Genomic DNA, 20,310 nt, shown 5'->3' with positions numbered 1-20,310 from the left:
TTGACAGCTATTTTAAATTGGTTATAAATATTCTTATTAAATACAGTTACTGAAACTATTTAAAACTTTCAACAATCTATCAAGTGTTTGAAGTCAGAGATTATCTAATTGAAATAGAATCATGTCTTGTTTGAAATACAGGCAAATATATTAAAAAACAATATTGGAATTATGATCTGTAAAACTATCATGCTTCTTCACTATTCTTTTTTATTTTTATCTTTTCTATAGGATGTGTGCACTCACTGGAGAAAGAAAGTTAAAAAACATCCCTGGGATAACCATGCCTCAATCCATACACACACATGTTCCTGGGTTGTCCTTAAGTTGCCGATCTGGGACTCGAATCGTTGGGCTGACATTGCAGGATCCATACTCTCCAATCACTAGGTCACCGGCTTGTCCTCCATTACTTTTTAACCATAGTCTTTTCATTATTCCTCACTATCTTCACTCTCTTAAAATAGTTTTCATCATTAATTCATTATTCACAAATATTTAAAAAAATACTGACAAGAAGAAATAGATGATAAATTCTCTCATCTTACCAAGTAGGGAAGTTATCTAAAGAATTCCAGCTTTGGGGCAGACGACAACTGATTACAGAATATCCTGGGAATGGAAGACATGAGATATGAAAGCGTGCATGGCAAACATCAATTCTGAGGAAAGCTTCAATTATCAACGAAAAATAAAATGCAGTCTAATTCTCCAAATTTGGCATCTAAATTATCTGGACTTACTCAGAAGTTAGCAAAGCTTTCGATTCAGGCCTCTTTCTCTTCTGCAAGGGAGTTTTCTGAGGCCTTGGAAAGGTCCTACAATTGTATTTCATGATCACATCTTTTTGTTGTATTTGAAAATTTCCATTAGTTTTGAACTCTTAAACAGATAAACAGGACTTCAAATAACTCTAAACTTCAGATCACATTAAAGCTGGATTAACCAAAAATTGGCTACTCCTTTTGTGTTCATTCTCTGGGTAAGCAACATTATATCAGAAGAAACACAAAGTGGTTGTCCAAAGGTCATGAGGAGATTCACAGAACTGTAGGCAAATGTTCATACTGGGACATGAGCTGAAACAAGAGTGCAAGGGAGGCCAAAGCTGCCACATAGTCAAAATCATGGATACTATCTGTTTTCCAAGAATTGCAGCCAATATTGCTGACAAGGGACTAGATAGATTGTGACTCTGCCAGTCCTCATGTCCCACTTGCTTGCTGCTGCCACTGCTGCTCAGCCCTACCACGAGAATGGATTCTCCATAGACCTTTACCTTGCTACAGGATTCTCTGGTTTCTGAGCAAAAGCAGATTAATTCAATGAACTGATAGAGAACAGAGAAAGGGCAAAATCTATTATATTTAGGATCAAAAAAAAAATGAAAAGAAAATAAACATAGACTTAAAAAAAAAGAGAGAGAAAAAGCATGCCTGCCATTATTCAGAATAGGAAGAAACATAGGTAAAGAGAAGCTACAAATTGAACAGAAAGCATCATTTTTCCATAGTCCGTACAGTAGCTATACAATGCTATAATGACTTTTTGATTGACTATGGCTTTCTTACCTATCAGGTACACAAATTTACTCTGCTATTCCTATTACTGAGTATAACTAATTGCTGAATCACTCAACTCCCGAATAATTCTCACTGCCTCCAATCTTCTCTGAGGAAAAGAGACTAATACAGATCTCATCCCTGCTTCTCTGAGACCCTTCTCAGATTCCTCCAAACTTTATCTAAGAAGTAACTCCTGTTCATCCTGTATTTTGAGTGGCTTCCTCAGTCTTCTAGCTTATCCTCTCTTTCTGTGATTCATCCAATCTTATTTTGTGTGATCACATATTTGTCCTAGTAGTCTTTGATTGACTAGATTTTAATACCTTTCTAATGTTTCAACAGAAAGAAGGTAGGGAAGTAATTTCTTTGGTGTTACTGTATTTATTTGGGGATATGAACTCTATCCCCATTTATATCTATAAGGTGTTTAATTTCCCAAAGACAGTACTAATAGAGTGTTAAAATTTTGTGGAATAAAAAAATGTTAATTGTTTACTTCTATCCACTCCTGATTTCTCAACATCAGTAGCGTATTTTCTTCTTACTATGTCCTACGAAAAAATAATTTAAAAAGATAAATACAATCTCCAAGTCCAACTGTTTCTATATCTGAAATGACTCAAATTTCTTGAGTTTGCTTTATATATAAGATTTTCTCCTTCAGTTCAAACTAACTCACATAAAATAATTTTAAAAATCCTTAGCTCAGCCAGCCTCATGACCTAGTGGTTATGGGAGAAAAATACTACAGGGCCAACTATATGTTTCTAGTCCTGGCGCTGGCAGTTTGAAGGACAGACTAGGCACATGTGTGTGCATGCCCAAAGTCCCTTTGGGACGGAAAAGTGGAAGAGAGGGGATCATGGTGTGACCACGCCCCCATTGGGTGATGCTTTCTCCCTCATCACACACGCTCGCTCTCTCTTTCTTTCACTGTCTCTTATTAGTGAGTGCATATGTCATCTGTTAAAAATTAGTTAGGGGGGACCAGCAGTGAGCGTAATGGCTATGTCGCTGGACTCCCATGTAGTCAACCGTGGTTTGCGTCCCGGACCCAGTGGCTTAAAACTCACGCAGGGTGCATGTGCGTGCATGCCCAAGATCCCGAGAGGAGAACGGAGGAGAAGGGACTGCAGCATGGCCATCCTCCCTGGGGGGTGATTTCTTGCTTTCTATCTCTCTGACTCGGTCTGTCTGGTGAGTGCATGCCCCCTATAGCAAAAACCTCTCAAAAAAAAAAAAAATTAGTTAGAAGGACCGGCAGTTAGTGTAATGGCTATGTCACTGAACTCCCATGTGGTCGACCACTGGGCACATGTGCCCAAGATCTCCAGAGGAGAATGGAGGAGAAGGGATTGCGGCATGGCCATCCCCCGTGGGGGGGTGATTTCTCACTTTCTATCTCTCTGTCTCTCTCTTTCTTTCTGGCGAGCACACATGCCCTATAGCAAAAACCTCTGAAAGAAAAAAGGAAAGAAAAGAAAAGAAAATTAGTTAGAAAACAAATCTGGAAAGAAAAGAATGAACAAATAATTAAATTTTCCTTTCACTGCAAAGCTTTTAAACTGGATTCTCTGTTATCTGGTTTAGCCAATTCCAAAGAGTACTATATACTCAAGAAGAGATCATTTTGGGAACCAGCAGTTAGCGTAATGGCTATGTCGCTGGACTCCCACGTAGTCGACTGCGGTTCGTGTCCCGGACCCGGTGGCTTAAAACTCACACCGGGCGTGTGTGCGTGCGTGCCCAAGATCCTGAGAGGAGAATGGAGGAGAAGGGATTGTGGTGTGGCCATCCCCCTGGGGGTGATTTCTTGCTTTCTGTCTCTGTCTGTCTTTCTGGTCTGTCTGGTGAGCGCATGCGCCCTACAGTGAAAATCTCTCAAAAAAGAAAAGAAGAGATCATTTTCATAAATTCAAACATAATAATATCAATTGTTCTCTTAATATATTTCAGAATAAATTCTCAAATCAATTTTAATAATTTTTCAAATTCTCACTACTAAATGATTTCAGGACATGATATACCCACTGGCTGAAATACCTACTAGTTCTTAAAAATGAATCAGTCAATTAATCTGAAATAATCAACTTAAAACCTTGATAACCTACTAAGTAAATAAACATAATTACATACACAATTTCATTAAGGAAAAAAAAGTAATAAAGAGATTCTTTTAATCTGGGTTAATAATCCAACTACATGGTCTAGAATATTCTTTCATTCTCAGCTCTCTGTATCAACTACCAAAAGCATATCAGACAGTCATTTATTTTTAAATTTATTTTATATCCCCTCCCAGATAAACATTTATGTTTTCACTTAATTAATCAATCAATGACATATTTTTTACATTTAACTCTGTTGTATCTTTTATTTAAAGCATGCCAGTCACTAGTGTAGAGGAAGTCAGCCAAATAGTATTTAAATTTCTGGCTCCAGGATATGGCATAAAGGTTATGTCACTGGAGTCCCATGTAGTTGACTATGGTTCAAATCCCAGACCTGGTAACTTAAAACTCATACCAGGTGTGCATGCATGTGTGCCCAAAATCCTGAGAGAAGAATGGAGAAGGGATTATGGCAAAGCCATCCCCCCTGGAGAGTGATCTCTTGCTGTCTGTCACTCTGTCTCTCTCTGTCTCTCCAGCAAGCACACATGCCCTACAACAGGCAAAAGTCTCTAAAAATATTAATTAATCAATTCCTGAATATTTTTAAATACTACGTTGATTGAATCATATTATATTGATACACTTGAACTCTATTTTTACAATTAAATATTTACACTCTATATATACATATTTTTTTCTATAGGGGGTATGCACTCGTAAGACTGAGAATGAGAGACAAAGAGAGAGAGAGAGGAAAATGAGAAATTAACCTTCCCAGGGGGAATACCAATGCCACAATCACTTCCCCTTTATTTCTCTTGATAAGGCAGGAGATAGGGATATTAAACACACAAACAGGGTAAAGGTAAAGGTCAAAGATAAAGTCACTGTAGCTAGGCTTTAATAAAGGGCCACTGAATAGGGCTCAAAATAACTATAGCTAAGGACAACAATTTGCTTACTACACTCTAAGAAAAAGTGCGAATAAATATGATCTGCTGACTCTACAAAGAATGGGGTAATAAATCTCCCAGACTACCATGTAACTATTGTCTGAAGCCCGTTTCCTTAGAAGATCAGCCTCTTTCTCAGACTGCTAGATAAAAACCTCTGGCAAAAGTCCCAAATTGGCAACCCTCTTTTAGGACCCCACTTTCTCTCAGGGGGTTTTTCTCTTTCAATAAATACTCTACTATCTCCTCCTTTGTCAGCACTTCTCATTCTTCCTAATTGCCAGACATTAACTCAGCCTACTAAGAAATCCTTTAACACTGGGACTTTGGGCACACATTCACAGGCACCAGGTGTGTTTTTCAAGTCACTAGGTCCAGGACTTGAACCACTCAGTCCGTCATGTGAGATCCAGCTCCCTTAACAACCACACCACCTGAACCTGACTCAGGGCCCACATTCTGCAGTATTTTTACTCCTCAGTTTGCTTGCTAATAAATGGTGTACAACAGTACAAGATATTGGACAAGTAATATAAGACTCAGTTGGATGGATAAGTATTGTCTCATAGAAAAGAGTGAATATTTGTCTTTTTTTTTTTTTTTTGCTTTGTGGGAAGAGCTGAGCTGAACAAAAAGTCACACAGAGGTCAATAAAGCAAAAACGTTATTAAAGTTCAATACTCTGTGGTTCAAAATAAAAAGCTGGGACTAAATTAGTCATACTGGGAGAAAAATTAAAGATATTCAGAACTCTTAAGCGGATTTATAGCGTAAATGTCTCAGAATATAAATTCACTGTGTGATAACAAGAAAATGACCAAGCTAGTGGCTATAATGTTCCCCTCAATTTGACTAAATTTTAGATAGGATTTTCATGACTTGAGGCTCAGACCTTTCTTACTGGGTGTTTTCTTAAAAACAAAACAAAACAAGCAAAAAACATATAAATTCTTTATCTGTTCTTTTCAGGTGTAACTTAATCCTTTCAAAATCCTCTTACTAGTTTAGCAAACCAGTCATATTTTTTTTCAAGGACCTTGTAACCATCTCTTCAAAATGTAATACATTAGAAATAATGTATCTGTGGTATGGTATCACCCTAAAATTAATGGATGCTAATTAGCAAACACAGATGGCCTATTCACAGAGAGAAGCATTTGCAAATGCAGGAATAACTCAAAAATGTTCAATACATCCAAACGAACAACCTCACCACTAACCTTTTTTATTCATTAGCTCACCCCAACACGAAGAAACTTCCTTTTCTTATGTTTGTTTGTTTTTTAGCAGAATTGAGCTCAGATTAAGTTTTGATGTCTCTATCCTGTTATAATAGCCATGAATAAAGTCATACTGTCCTGTTTAATATTGCCCAGTGCAAGTTTGCATTAACAAAATAAATTTGCAAATAGATTGTTACTCTTTTCAGATAAAAAAAAAATTAAAAGCCATGGTACCTGACAGAGAATAAAATGTCTATTCTATGGATTAAATACCAATGCTCAGGACACAGCATTGCTGATGATAAGGAAGAACAATGACTTCAGAGAATGAACAACAAGGAGCACTTCCTACTGGGAAAATTCTCAGTCCTATCAGCAGAAGATCATATTTTCCTATTATTTTTAAACAAAAAAGTGATTGGGATAGGGACTACATTTTTAGCAAAGTCATCCCCAGAGGTGATCTACAATAAAATAAGCTTATAGTTATCATGGGCCCTGACTTCTCATGTGGGCTTATTTGGGTGAGGGAATTACCTTAAACACAATAAAATCTGGCAACTAACTGATAGTTACAAACAGTGCAGATATTAATAACAATTTGCACTTTTAAATTGATTCTAGAGGAAATCTCTATGCTATCTGAAGGTTAAAAATATGCACACAGCTTTGAATTATTTGATTTCCATAAATCTCTGATATTAAATCCAGTGGTTTAATTAAATTATATATAACAGATATATAGTTATCATGTAAATTTTATATTTTATAAACATTAAATTTGATTCATGACAGTGTTTCCAAAAACAGTGTTGGTAAAATTTTAATATTACATATGTACAGATAGATGTTCATTTATAGAAAGTTTACTGTTTTGTCCTCAAAACTGAGCTACACGAGGAAATTATTAATTACTTTTTTCAGAAAATCTGCTTTATAAATTTTCAAAGTTTAAATGCAAAGATACAATCGTTCTGGGACCCACAGAGGGCGTAATGGCTATGTCACTGAACTCCCATGTAGTCAACTGCGGTTCGAGTCCCAGACCTGGTGGCTTAAACTTATGCCAGGCGCATGTGCCTATGTGCCCAAGATCCTGACAGGAGAATGGAGGAGAAAGGATTGTGGCGTGGCCATTCCCCGTGGGGGTTGGGGGGGATGGGGGGTGGTGATTTTGTGCTTTCTTTGTCTTTCTGGCAAGTGCACACCTTTTGAAAAGCAAAACCTTTAAAAAAAAACAGATACAGTCTTAATAAAAAGATTTAAGCACAGAAACACAGATACTAATATAATTTACAAGCAGTCAGGTCATTTTCTTAAGAAATATCTAGCAGCCTATTCCCTACTCAGATCATCTGGGATTCACTGTACACTTAAATTATTTTTTTACAGTGGTGAAAATTTAGTTTGAAATGCTATTGCTGTGAAATTGGTTATTTTCAATAGTGTCCTAATTTTGATGACAAATTAAGCAGTTTGTTTTCTCCACTGGCAACCACCATAAACACAATATGTAAAGTAAAAGAAAAAATTAATTAATAGAAAGTGATACAGCCAATATTATATGTTACATATAAACCCAATCTTTTTTTTAATAATTTAATTTTATTTTGTTTTTATTTATTTATTTATTTATTTATTATTTTAAGTTGACCAGATGCAGACAGAGAGGAAAAAAAAAAAGGGAAAGTGAAAAAACAAGCTGCCAGGTCTGGGACTTGAACCACAGTTGGCCATGTGGGAGTCCAACACTGTAACCACCACACCACCTGCTGGCTACATCCCAATCTTTTATAAAACCATATATTACATAATCATCTAAATCATCATTGAGAATATAGGGATCCTGTTCTCTCATGTCATTTTATTTTAAGACTGATACAAAGCCGACTTCTTAAACAATTTGACCAGTTTGGTCAACATTCTCCCCATGCCCAATCTTCACTTGAAGGATCTAGTTTCATTCTTTTATAGAGTCATGTTCATCTTTTATTTATTTATTTAATTCCTAGAGGACATATCTGCTAACCAGATAGAGAAAGCAATCCCAAATGGGACATGGTAACTCTATCACCCTCTCTCCTTCATTTCTCCATGCTGTTGAGGTTTTGGGCATGTGTGTACATATGCTTGGCATATTTGATGCATTTCCAAGGCTGGTACAAGATTGTGATTGACCTCTACACTCTGGGACCAGCCCATATTTATCTCTTCAATGCACAGAGGACATTCATTCATCTTTTCATTCACCAAGTGACAGAGATACCTGAAAACACTTTTCCAGAAAAATCCTCATAATTGTAATGTTTTTGTGCATATTATATTTCTTAAAGCTTCTAATCAAATCCTCAGTTACAAAACATGGCTTAAGTTCCAACTGGAAGCATAACTACTGAATTGTTACAGTGGCCCACAGATGTAGCCAGTTGAGTGCTTCTGTAGGTGTGCCAACCTCCTCATAAATGCTTATTTTATTAAAGACCAGAGAAAATAGGAATAATACTCTTACAAATTTAAAACACAGGATTAGAAAGTTTTCAAAACAATTTTTAAGGAAATAAAAGACCTAGGATTTTTAAAGGAATTTTACTATAATACTTAAAGTTCTAATTCATATTCCAAACAGAATCTCAGAGTTGTCTTTTCTCCACACCCTCACAAAGTCTTGTTATTCTTTATTATTTTGAAAAAAGCCACTATAACTGGGATGAGTTAATACCTCATTATGATTAGGTTGTCTATTTCTCTGTTGATTATTGACATTGAGCATTTGTTTATGCCCTTGACCATTTGTATGTCTTCTTAGAAGGAAAAGGAAGAAGGTATGTCTGTTCAAATAAATTCCCTATTTATTAATTGGATTACTTGGCCTTTTTTTTTTTTTTTTTGCCTGAGGTTCTTACATATTCTGGTCATTAATCCTTTGCCAGATGTATGAATTTCTTTTTTTTTTTTTTTGGGGGGGGAGAGGTTTTTTGCTATAGGGCGCGTGCGCTCACCAGACACAGAGAGAGAGACAGAGAGACAGAAAGCGAGAAATCACCCCCCAGGGGGGATGGTCACACCGCAATCCCTTCTCCATTCTCCTCTCGGGATCTTGGGAATGCACACACACGTGCCTGGCGTGAGTTTTAAGCCACCGGGTCCGGAACGCAAACTGCGGTCGACTATGTGGGAGTCCAGTGACATAGCCATTACACTAACTGCTGGTTCCCAGATGTATGACTTTCTACTAAGCTTAAACCCAAAGAAAAGGAAACCAGTATGTCTAAGAGATATCCACTATGCCATGTTTGCTGCAGCACTATTCAAGTAGCTAAAAAATAAATACTGTAATTAAGAAATTGTTTCATATCAACATTACTGCTTAGAAATGGTCCTCCTCTAAATATCAGATTTCTTCATGTTATTAAACTCAGTGCACTTTTTCTCTCAAATTTCTCTCCCAATGTGAGCTCCGAATTTCACTTAATTTGAATACTATACTCGTGTTATGATTCACAGATTTGTATCTGCCAATTATACAGCTCTTCTTTCATGCAGATCCAGCTTCCCACCTTACACTTTCATTTGTATATCTCACACATATTTTGAACTTGACAAAATTAAACAAGATTTTTATTGTTGTCATTCATGATAGAGCTTGTATGTACAAGAGAGAGACAGAGATAGAGAGAAGTACCTTCTGGAGGGCCTGGTCATAAGTAATCCCTTCCCTTCAGTTCTCCAACTTACAAGGAACCCAAGCACACATACGTACAAACATGGTATGTTTCAGGCCTATGAATTCAGGGAGTCAAACCATGGTTAGCATGTGTCTTCCAGCTGCACACAAAATGAAATTACTTTTGTTCCATGTAAAATCTGCCTCTTTCTAAACTCTAGTCTTGCCCATATGTCCAGAGAATATAAGCATCTATCTGCTTGGTCAAACAAAAAATTTAGAAGAGCCATAATCTTTTCCTCTCATTTACTAACCAGCTTCAAATCTATCACCACATCCTACAAAGTCTTCCTCCTAAATAAATCATATTCTTTTCCACTTTCTTTCTATGCATAATCTGCTTGAACCAGACTTCATGAGCCAACTAAATGTTCTAAATATTCCCTTCACAACACTACTGGTGTTGTCTTTCACATAGAATAAAATTCAAACTTTACCATATCACAGAATGTATTACCTTATCTTACTATCCTAATTTTACTCTCATTCTTACTTGCTAATGATGATATTTAGATTTATGTTTTCAGATATGCCAGGATCTTTCTCACAATAGGACCTTTGCAACTTGTAATATTCTCCTTGTTTCCCTTCTGTTTGGCTATCTTTTCTTCTTCAGGCTTACATTAGCTTCAACATTACCTTGTCAGAAAGTCCTTCCCTGGTTGTCCTACCAAAATATACATCCCCCTCTCCATTCTAACATAGTATCATACTTATTTCCTCAAATATTTTGGTATGCATAACAATTATTTTGTCTCTTTTTAAGATCTATCTTCTTAAAACATAAAACCAATCCAAATGCCCATGAACAGATGAACAGATTGAAAAACTGTGGCACATAGACTCTGTGGAATATTACTCAGCCATAAAAAAAACCAACAAGACCTTGACTTTTGACAAAAAGTGGATGAATATGGAAGATGAGTGAAGCAAGTCAGGCTATGAAGGAGAGACACTGTATGTCTCCATTTACTATGTACAGAGTGTCTGCACTCTATGGCCAAAACTGAATGACTAGAGGAAATAGAAACGGTAAACGATTATAAATACCAGCTACAGTGTGGGAAGAGGGTGGGTGGAAAGAGTAGAGTATGAGGAAGGACATTAAGGAGAAAAATAGAGAAGCAAGTCATTTATGGGACAAAGAAATGGGTTATCATCTACTGAAGATAATTCTGTAGTATTGTTTACTGGACTGGTGAGAAACGTACACATGTTGGAATATTCACTTTGCAAGCTAAGTAACGTGTGATTGAATGTATAAAAGAAATTGAAATTAAAAAATTAAATGAAAAAATAAAATAAAATCTATCTTCTCCCTTAATCTAGTAAAGCCATGCTTTATATCATGAAAGTACCTCTGGGAAAAAATTATGAGTAGTTTTCTTTTTACTTTGTTTTTCTATAGTATGATAAATTGTTTACAGTGAATATATGATACTTATCATGAATGAAAATAATGTTATCAGTTTAATCGTAGCTAGAAAATATATACTGACTTTAAATGCCTTTACTATTAAGTTGATTATTCACATACACTGACCTGGTATGTATGTTAGAATATTATCAGTATATTGGGACCAGCAGGTGGTGTGATGGTTAAGGCTCTGGACACTCCCACATGGCCAACCAGGGTTCGAGCCCTGAATCTGGTGGCTTGCTTTCTCACTTCCTCTCTGTCTCACTCTCACCATCTGTCTCGCTCTGGTCAAATTAAAAAATAAATGAATGAATAAATAAAATAAAATAAATAATTATTAAATAAAAGAATGTTATCAGTGTAATTCAGGGCCATTTGAAGCCTTTTGTTTCCTGGCCATTAAAATTTATACTAAGGAAAAATCAATAAAAGGCTGAATACATGAATGACTAGACACACATATCACTGAAGATGATTATAGTTAATAATTGCAACTAAATAAATTATTCCTTAAAGGTAATATATTAAACTTTAATGAACGTATGCAAATATAGCTAGAAACCAATCTTCATTATTGTTACTGACATAAAAATGCTAACCATTTTAAACGTTAGCATTTAGCCTTACATTTCATATTGCAGAGACATTTTGTTTTTATATACAAATTCTACAAATAATTTTAACTGATAGTCTTACTGTTAACAAAAGAGCCACCTGTTCTAAGTATACTGTCATTCAGCCACAAGACCAGTTTTCAGACTAAAATGTGAAATAGCATATACCATTAAAATCATCTGACTAAACAAACTGAAAAGAATGAATAAAACAATTAAAAAAAAACACATCTCTGAAGTTAGAGATTGGATAACATTTTGGGAAAAACATAAAAAGAGAACACTCACTATTTCAAGCTATTGTTACCAGTTTTTATCTGTAAATCATACTTGAAAATGTTACATATGTTCTGCTATTATGTAGCACAATAGTTTTAGATTGGATATTCATTATCAAGGAGATTTACTGCATCTTTTTAACATTTTTTTGAGAGGTTTTTGCTATAGGGAGTGTGCATTCGTCAGAAAGACAGAGAGAGACAGAGACAGAAAGTGAGAATCATCCCCTAGGGGCATGGCCATGCCACAATCCCTTCTCCTCTATTCTCGTTTAGGGACATTGGGCATGTACGCACAGATGTCTGGTGTGAGTTTAAGCTACCAGATCCTGGACTAGAACTGCAGTAGCCCACATGAGAGTCCAATGACATAGCCATTATGCCAACTGCTGGTCCCTCTAAATTTATTGAAACGAATAATTAAACTAAAATTGTTCTTATCCTTGTCACAAATTATAAATCAGCAACTATGGCAGGGAGTGATTATGTCTCTGGACTACCACATGGTTGACCATGTTTTGAGTTCCAACCTAGTGACTTGAAAATCATGCTAGGCCTGTGTGCTTCCATTTCCAAGATCCCAAGAGAACGGAGGAGAAGGGATTGTGGCATGGCTATCTCCGCTGAGGATGATTTCTCACTATATCTATCTCTTTTGTGAACATGCACACCCTAAGGTAAACCACCTGTCCCCCCCCAAAAAAATGCCTTTCTAATGTGTTTTAGCTATGTTCTTATAGTAATATTTAGTGTCATTGATTAGTCCTTTAGCATATTATATATTTTTCAATAAAATTACTAAAATATTACTGAAGTATTATAATGATTTTAAATGTTTTCTACTTATGATACATGAAAATATTAATATAAATCTCATTATAAATGTGATTTTCGAAAGCATGGATTTTTATTTTCTTTTTTCAAAGAATTGTTTATTTAATTAATTAACTAATGAATTATTATTATTATTTTAATTAAGTATAGGGTACCTGAACTCACCAGAGAGAGAAAAAGAAAATTGAGAAATAGTCACCAGTTCTGCGTCTCGAACAGTAGTTGGCAATTTAGGAGTCCAGCACTTAAATGATTACACTACCTGCTGGCCCCCAAGCATTGATATTTAAATGAAGATTAATTCAATACAGTTTTTCAATGGTCTTCCCATGACCAATGTCCAGTTAATGTTCAGTAATTGTATTATCCTAGCCAAATATCTTTTTCTGAAATATTGTATTGCCCTACAGAGTCTGATTCAGGAGAAATTTAAGTCCCTGTTATTTCTTTCTAATATGTTTACACTTAAACATATTAAATATGTGCTAGTTTATTTTTCATACAAAAAGAATGCATAATTTATCCATAATCAAAATAAAATTGAAGTACATTTAAAATTATTTTGGTGGGCCAGCAGGTAGAATGCAGTTTATGGTGCTGAACTCTCACATGGCTGGCTTTGGTTTAAATCCCAAACCTGGTGTTTAAAAAATCATGCCAGGTGCATGTGTGTACATGCTCAAGATTCCAGGAGGAGAATAGAGGAAAAAGGATTGTGGCGCAGTCATCTCCCTGAGGTGGATTTCTCACTTTCTCTCTTGCTGTCTCTCTGGAGAGCAATGCCCTGTTGCAAAAATAAATAAATAATTAAAAAATTAAAAAATTTAAAAATTACTTTGCATTCTTTTTATTAGGTATGTTATTTCTACAGTTTCCTATTAATGATTTTAATCGTTTTACATACAAGGAGAATATGTGTTATTCTGTTCTAAATTTTTTTTTTGAAAGTTCTAATGGCAAGCTCAACCAGCCCGAATGGCTAATGGGGTGATGCATAAGATGTGTGTATCTAATAATTTGAGGTAGAAGAGCTATTAAGAAAGCATATAAACACGTATTGTGAAAAATAAATATAAGAAAAGAAATGTAACAATCAAGAAGTCATTCAAACACTATGTCTGTGTGAGTCCATGTTTCTGGTGCTAAAGGAATAGAAAAATAGAATTAAAAAAATAAAATATTTATCTCACTGTTTTGGAGTTCCATGGTCAAAGATCACATCTTATGAGGATCTTGGTGGTGGAAACTTGGCTTAGGGTATCACACAGCAAAACAGACCAAATGTGGGTTTGTTTATGTGTGTTTTCTTGTGTCTCTTTCCTTCTTATAAAAATAATTAAAATTCAATCATAGGAGACCTACTCTGATGCATTTATCTAATCCTAACCACCTCCCCAAATCTTCACTCCTTTAAACAAGAGTTGGATTAAATGTTCAACTTTTCTACACCTTCTTGACACATGAAATTTGAGAGAAGACACTCAAAACAACCTCTAAGTGTACATCATTGTAACAGCTTGAATTATTCTTGCAATAGCTTTATTACCTTTCTAGACATCTGAAATTTTAGTTTGGGCTGCAATGATTTAAGTAATGTTCAAAAGATTTTTTTCAAATTTCTGAATTAATTCTATATTTATTTAGATAGAAATTATTTATAATATATTCTATGAAATTCTTGAAATAAGGATGCCTTGGACAAGGTCACTCTCATTAAGGAGTGTGGGAGGCTGCACACCAGCGAGTCTGCCGAGGCCATTTTCATGAATCTCTTACTATTGCCATCTTAGGCTCAGTGAGCAAACAATCACACACAATGTCAAAGGCCACAATTGTGACTCCCCTTCAAAACCTCACCTTCAAACCCATACTCTGATTGGCCACTAGAATCCCTCAGGTTTGCATATCCGGTACCTCATGACTGGTCCACAAAAGCAACCGATCATAACCCACCTTTTAACAATCAATCACTGCCCACCAACATGTATATAACCACGATCCCTAGCCCACAATCACCAGACGATCCTGAAGACCCTGAAGAGTTGTAACACCATATCATCTCTGGACGACCCTGAAGAGTTGTAACATCGCGTCATCTCCAGATGACCCTGAAGATTGTGACACTGTGTCGTCTCTGTGCTGCCCACAATAAACGGATGACCCTGAAGAGTTGTAACACTGCGTCTTCTCCATGTTGTAACACTGCATCGTTTGTTCCGTCTCTCACTCCTTCCCTCCGGAAACCTGTTCGACTGCCCCCCAGGTCGGGACACGTGGCGCCTGGACAAGGGACCTGAGTACGAAGGATCCAGTGAAGAGTACCCAAGAAAGGATGGCAGAGAATCGTCCAGGAGGGGATGGCAGAGAATCGTCCCGAGAAAGGCCGCAGAAGAGAGATGACAGAGAATCATCCTGGTAAATAACAAAAGTCGCATTTAATACAGGACTAAAAAAAACCCCTTCAAAAAAAAAAAAAAAAAAAAAAAAAAAAAAAGAAGCCCTTGCCACTATGGTCGATCTAACCAAAGATTCTAAAATTGAAAAAGAACAGGGAGAGGATCTTATTTCCCTAGATAGTGAGGAAGAAGTTAAAAGCCCCGAAGGTGAGACAAAACTCAAAAAATCCAAAAACCTAAAAAAGAAAAAACAACCTTAAGGATCTACAAGAGCCAAAGAGAAACGAGTCATCAACTAGTTCAGAGGAGGAAATCCTAGAGGCCAAGGCTGACAAATATAATAACCTTGAATGGTCACCCTTCAAAAAACGGTCATCACCCTTTAACACTGCTGCCTCAGCACCACCTCTTATTGACCCAAAACAAAAAATAATTAATGAAATAAGACAATTAAAAGAACAAATTCGATTAGAAAAAGAACACCGAGAACTAATATCACAATTGGAGAAACTAAAAACCAATACAGACAAAGAAACAAAACTAGTTCAGGGATCATATACGACAGACTTTGAGACATTCCCTGTTATGGAAACTACAGATCCCCAAGGACAGGTTTGGCGCCGTCACAGTGGGTTTGACTTTAAAATGGTAAAACAGTTTTCTGGACTTGTTGACACCAGAGCCGATGTTATCATTCTCAGAAAAGACAACTGGCCCCAAGTTGGGCCCCTAACACCAACCCTTACCCAAAGCCAGAATCCAGAGAGGTGCACTAAAGTATTATAGTGGATAGATAGAGAGGGAAACAAAGAAACCATCCAACCCTTTATTATAGAAGGTCTCCCCATAAACCTTTGGGTTAGAAATTTGTTATCACTAATAAGCCTCATTATGTTTAGACCTTCTGATACTGTTACTGTGCGAATGTTAACACAGGGTTATACACCAGGAAAAGGCTTAGGGAAAAATGAATCAGATATCATCCATCCCTTGATTCCAAAACCTAAATGTAATAGGACAGGACTGGGAAATTTATCCTAACGGCCATTGATATTCCTGTACCCTTGCCATTCTTATCCCTGATATAGAGATCGTCAAGGGAAATTTATGAACCAGTCCCCACCCCCTCCTTTGACCTTCTCATGGGAAGATCCAACGTGCTATACAATTTATTCCCATTCTGGCTGCCCTGAGGATCACGGCAGCTACAGCTGCTGGCTCCATTGGCTTGGGTTATTCTCTCCATCTATGCCAAGTCACTGAGGGTCTTATCTCAGATGTTCAGGAATTAACCTCCACAGTTACCTTCATCTAAGACCAACTAGATTCCCTGGATGAGGTGGTTCTTCAAAATAGATGAGGTTTAAATCTCCTCCTGGCAGAATAGGGGGGGTCTCTGTCTTGCTTTACAGGAATGCTGCTGCTTTTATGCCAACAAGTCTGGCATCGTTCAAGACAAAATACATCAACTCTAAGAATCTAAGAACGTAGAAAATAACTCACCGATGGTCTGCCTGGAACAGTTTCCTCCTTTTCCTGCTCCCCCTCCTTGGCCCATTCATTGGCCTTTTAATTGTTTGCTCACTGGGACCTGTTATATTTAATAGGTGCATGTCATTCCTCAAACAACAAATTGACTCACTTATGGAAGACCAACACCGCTATATTGGTCTTGCCTGAGGCGCTGAATCAGTTAGCCAAAGACGAGTAAGAGAGCCTGATGACCCCAATAACTGTTCAGTCCTTCCACCTAAGACAGGAGGCCCATCATAGCTATGGGATTCTCCAATGACGGGTAAGAATGGACGTATGGTTCCATAAACGACTCCAACCTAAGACAGGCACGATTCCCCCAGGCCTTTTTCTTATCTCTCAAATTAAAACAGAAAATGGGGACATGTGGGAGGCTGCGCACCAGCGAGTCTGCAGAGGACATTTTCATGAGTCTCTTACTAGTACCATCTTAGGCTCAGAGAACAAACAATTACACAATGCCAAAGGCCACAATTGGCTCCCCTTCAAAACCTCACCTTCAAAACAATACTCTGGCCACTAGAATCCCTCAGATTTGCATATCCGGTACCTCATGATTGGTCCACAAAAGCAACCAATCATAACTCACCTTTTAACAACCAATTACTGCCCACCAACATGTATATAACCACGGTCCCTGGCCCACAATTGCCAGATGATCCTGAAGACCCTGAAGAGTTGTAACACCACGTTGTCTCCAGATGACCCTGAAGAGCTGTGACATTGTTTCGTGTCCATGCTGCCCACAATAAACAGAATACCCTGAGCAGTTGTAACACTATGTCATCTCCATGTTGTAACACTGCATCTTCGTCCCATCTCTCACTCCCTCCCTCAGGAAACCTGTTTGACTGTCCAAAGGAGCACACAGATAAATCTGGAATCCTGATACCACTGGAATAACTATCAGATTCTTACAAATAAATATAGCCAAGGTGATGGAGTAAACTTTTCACACATCATCCATCTTTGTGGTCTTATGGCATTGACGGATTAGAGAACTTCATAACACAATTTAGAGAACTAGAAGGCAATATCTATTGCATATGTATAGCAAGCCACTAAAATCATAATCAATACTGTTAAATCAAGTACATTGTATATATATCCAAGGGAATAGCTGAATGACTTTCAACTGAACGTGGTAATAATCATAGATTTGTGTAGTTGGTTTTGCTTATTTATCCATTTTTTAAAACTTGATTTTCAGAATGCAGATCCTCTTAGACAGCTTTTGTTTGTTTTTGCTGAAGGACTTCCACAGGAGAAATTAAGGATTTGTATTCAGCAGAGAATCTAAGCTTCTAAATGTGCATGAACCTCTGTTTTAACTTAGATTTTATTCACTGGAGGTTTCTCTTTTGAAAATTTTAGAATTTTAAATAAATTTCTCTATACTTGTTTAGCCATTTTAATCATTGCTTCATTTTATTACATTGTTTCTATTTTAAGTGATATCATTTAGTTATACTTTAGGCATTAAAATGTCACTTTTTCAACATTTTAGTTAAGTTAATTTGACTATTTCTTCACACAATGCCTCATTTTCACTTGTTCAATGACTCCAATATCAAATGTGTTTTAGTGAAAGTTATTTGAAAACATGAATCTTAGGAAAGAAAGGGTCTCTCAGTGATTGAACAGATTTGTTATAGGACTTCTCAGAGCCTTTCACAAGTATGTCGTGAATCTCAAAGTGGTAAGTGTAGTGCGTGTTATCACTCTTAGTTACTAGATCTTCATAAAATATCTTGCAGGATTGTGATACACTCTGGAAAATCAATATGATGGATCTGAAATGTCATGTTTTATTTTATTATTTACGTTAAGAAAATACAAAAGGAAAGAAGGAAGAAACAGGAAGGGAGGTGGGAAAGGAGGAAAGAAGGATAAACAGAAGAGTGTGAAAGAAAAAGCTTAAACTTTTTTCCTTTAGTTTTACTTTGTAGCTATTCTTTCAAATTTTGTTGGGCATATTATTTCGATTGGGACTATTATTTCTTCTTAAAGAAAAAAATTTGATAACATGTATAATTATTAATCAGAATTTTCTCTGAAAATATGATTTCACTTATGATAATAAAAATGTTTAAACTCACTACATCTTTTTTCCTTAAATAATATACCATCTGTTTTGAGTGAGAACAATAGTAACAAAGGGAATAGCAACATTTAATTTTTTTTTCTTTTTTCGGAGAGGTTTTTGCTATAAGGCGCTTGCGCTCGCCAGACAGACAGAGACAGAAAGCGAGAAATTACCCCCCAGGGGGGATGGCCACACCACAATCCCTTGTCCTCCATGGTCCTCTTGGGATCTTGGGCATGCAGGCACACACGCCCGGCATGAGTTTAAGCCACCCGGTCCAGGACTTGAACCGTGGTCTACTACGTGGGAGTCCAGTGACAAAGCCATTATGCTAACTGCTGATCCCACTAAATTTAATTTTTTGAAGGCTTATTAGATGCCAACTATTGCTTTGCATTGATTTTCTGACCTATCATCCTTAAGCCACCAGATTTGATGTTTTAAGATTTAAATATGAGGAAATTAGCTTAATGATATCTAATGACAACATATTAGTGATAATCGAAGTTCTCCCCCAGATATAGTTCTTGTTTACAAATAAACCTTTATATGGGACACTCCTGTGGTCTTAATTAATGTGATTAAAAATGTTATATTTACATCTTATAATCAATGGATTTTGACAAGTTTTCATACATTTATTGTTACATTTGAGTGGGGACTGGTCAGTATAAAATTTATTGAAAGAACCAAACATTCCTTATTTATTTATATAACACATGATTTACTACTAACCCATGCTGAAGTGAATAGGACAGTATTACTATTATATACGTATAAGTGTGTGATGAATTTCTACATTTTCCATCTAAACCCGAAACTCTATATACACTGAACAATAACTTTCCTTTTCTCCTGCCCCCAGCTTCTTCCAACCACCATTCTACTTTTTGTTTTTTGAGTTTGACTATTTTGAAAATACCATATAAAGTACTCACATTTTCATGGCTGACATTTTACTTAGGGTTATGTCTTTAAGGTTCATCCAGGTTGTAGATTATGCCAGGGTTTTCAATCTTTTTACAAAATAATATTATTCTGTGTATGTGTATCTATTCATCTATTGATGTGTATGTAGGCTGCTTCCACCAGTTGACTGCTGTGAATAATGCTGCCCTGAATATGATGGTGCAGGGTTCTCTTCATGATCCTATTTTGAAAAATCCAGGTATATATCTTAAAGTGGGATTGCTGGATCATATGGTAATTATATTTTTAATTTTTTGAGATCACTCCGTAACATTTATTATAGCAGCTATACCATTTCACATTCCCATATTGTGCACAAGGATTCCATTTTCTCCAAACCTTCACCAACACTTGCAATTTTTATTTTATTTTTAATCTGATAGTCATCCTAATGGGCATGATTTAATAGGACCATTATAGTTTTGATTTCTGCTTGTTATCCAGTTGTAGATCTTCTTTAAAGACACATCAACTGAAATCCTTTCTTGCTTTACCATTTGGTATTTTTTGTTGTGGTGGTTGTTGCTGAGTTACGTTAGTTATTTGTCTATCTTGGATATTAATGTCTTTCAGATACATAGTTTGCAAATATTTTCTCCCA

Source organism: Tupaia chinensis, unplaced genomic scaffold, assembly GCF_000334495.1.
Source record: "Tupaia chinensis unplaced genomic scaffold, TupChi_1.0 Scaffold143943_1, whole genome shotgun sequence".
Lineage (NCBI taxonomy): Eukaryota > Metazoa > Chordata > Mammalia > Scandentia > Tupaiidae > Tupaia > Tupaia belangeri.
This window is presented reverse-complemented; position numbering follows the sequence as displayed.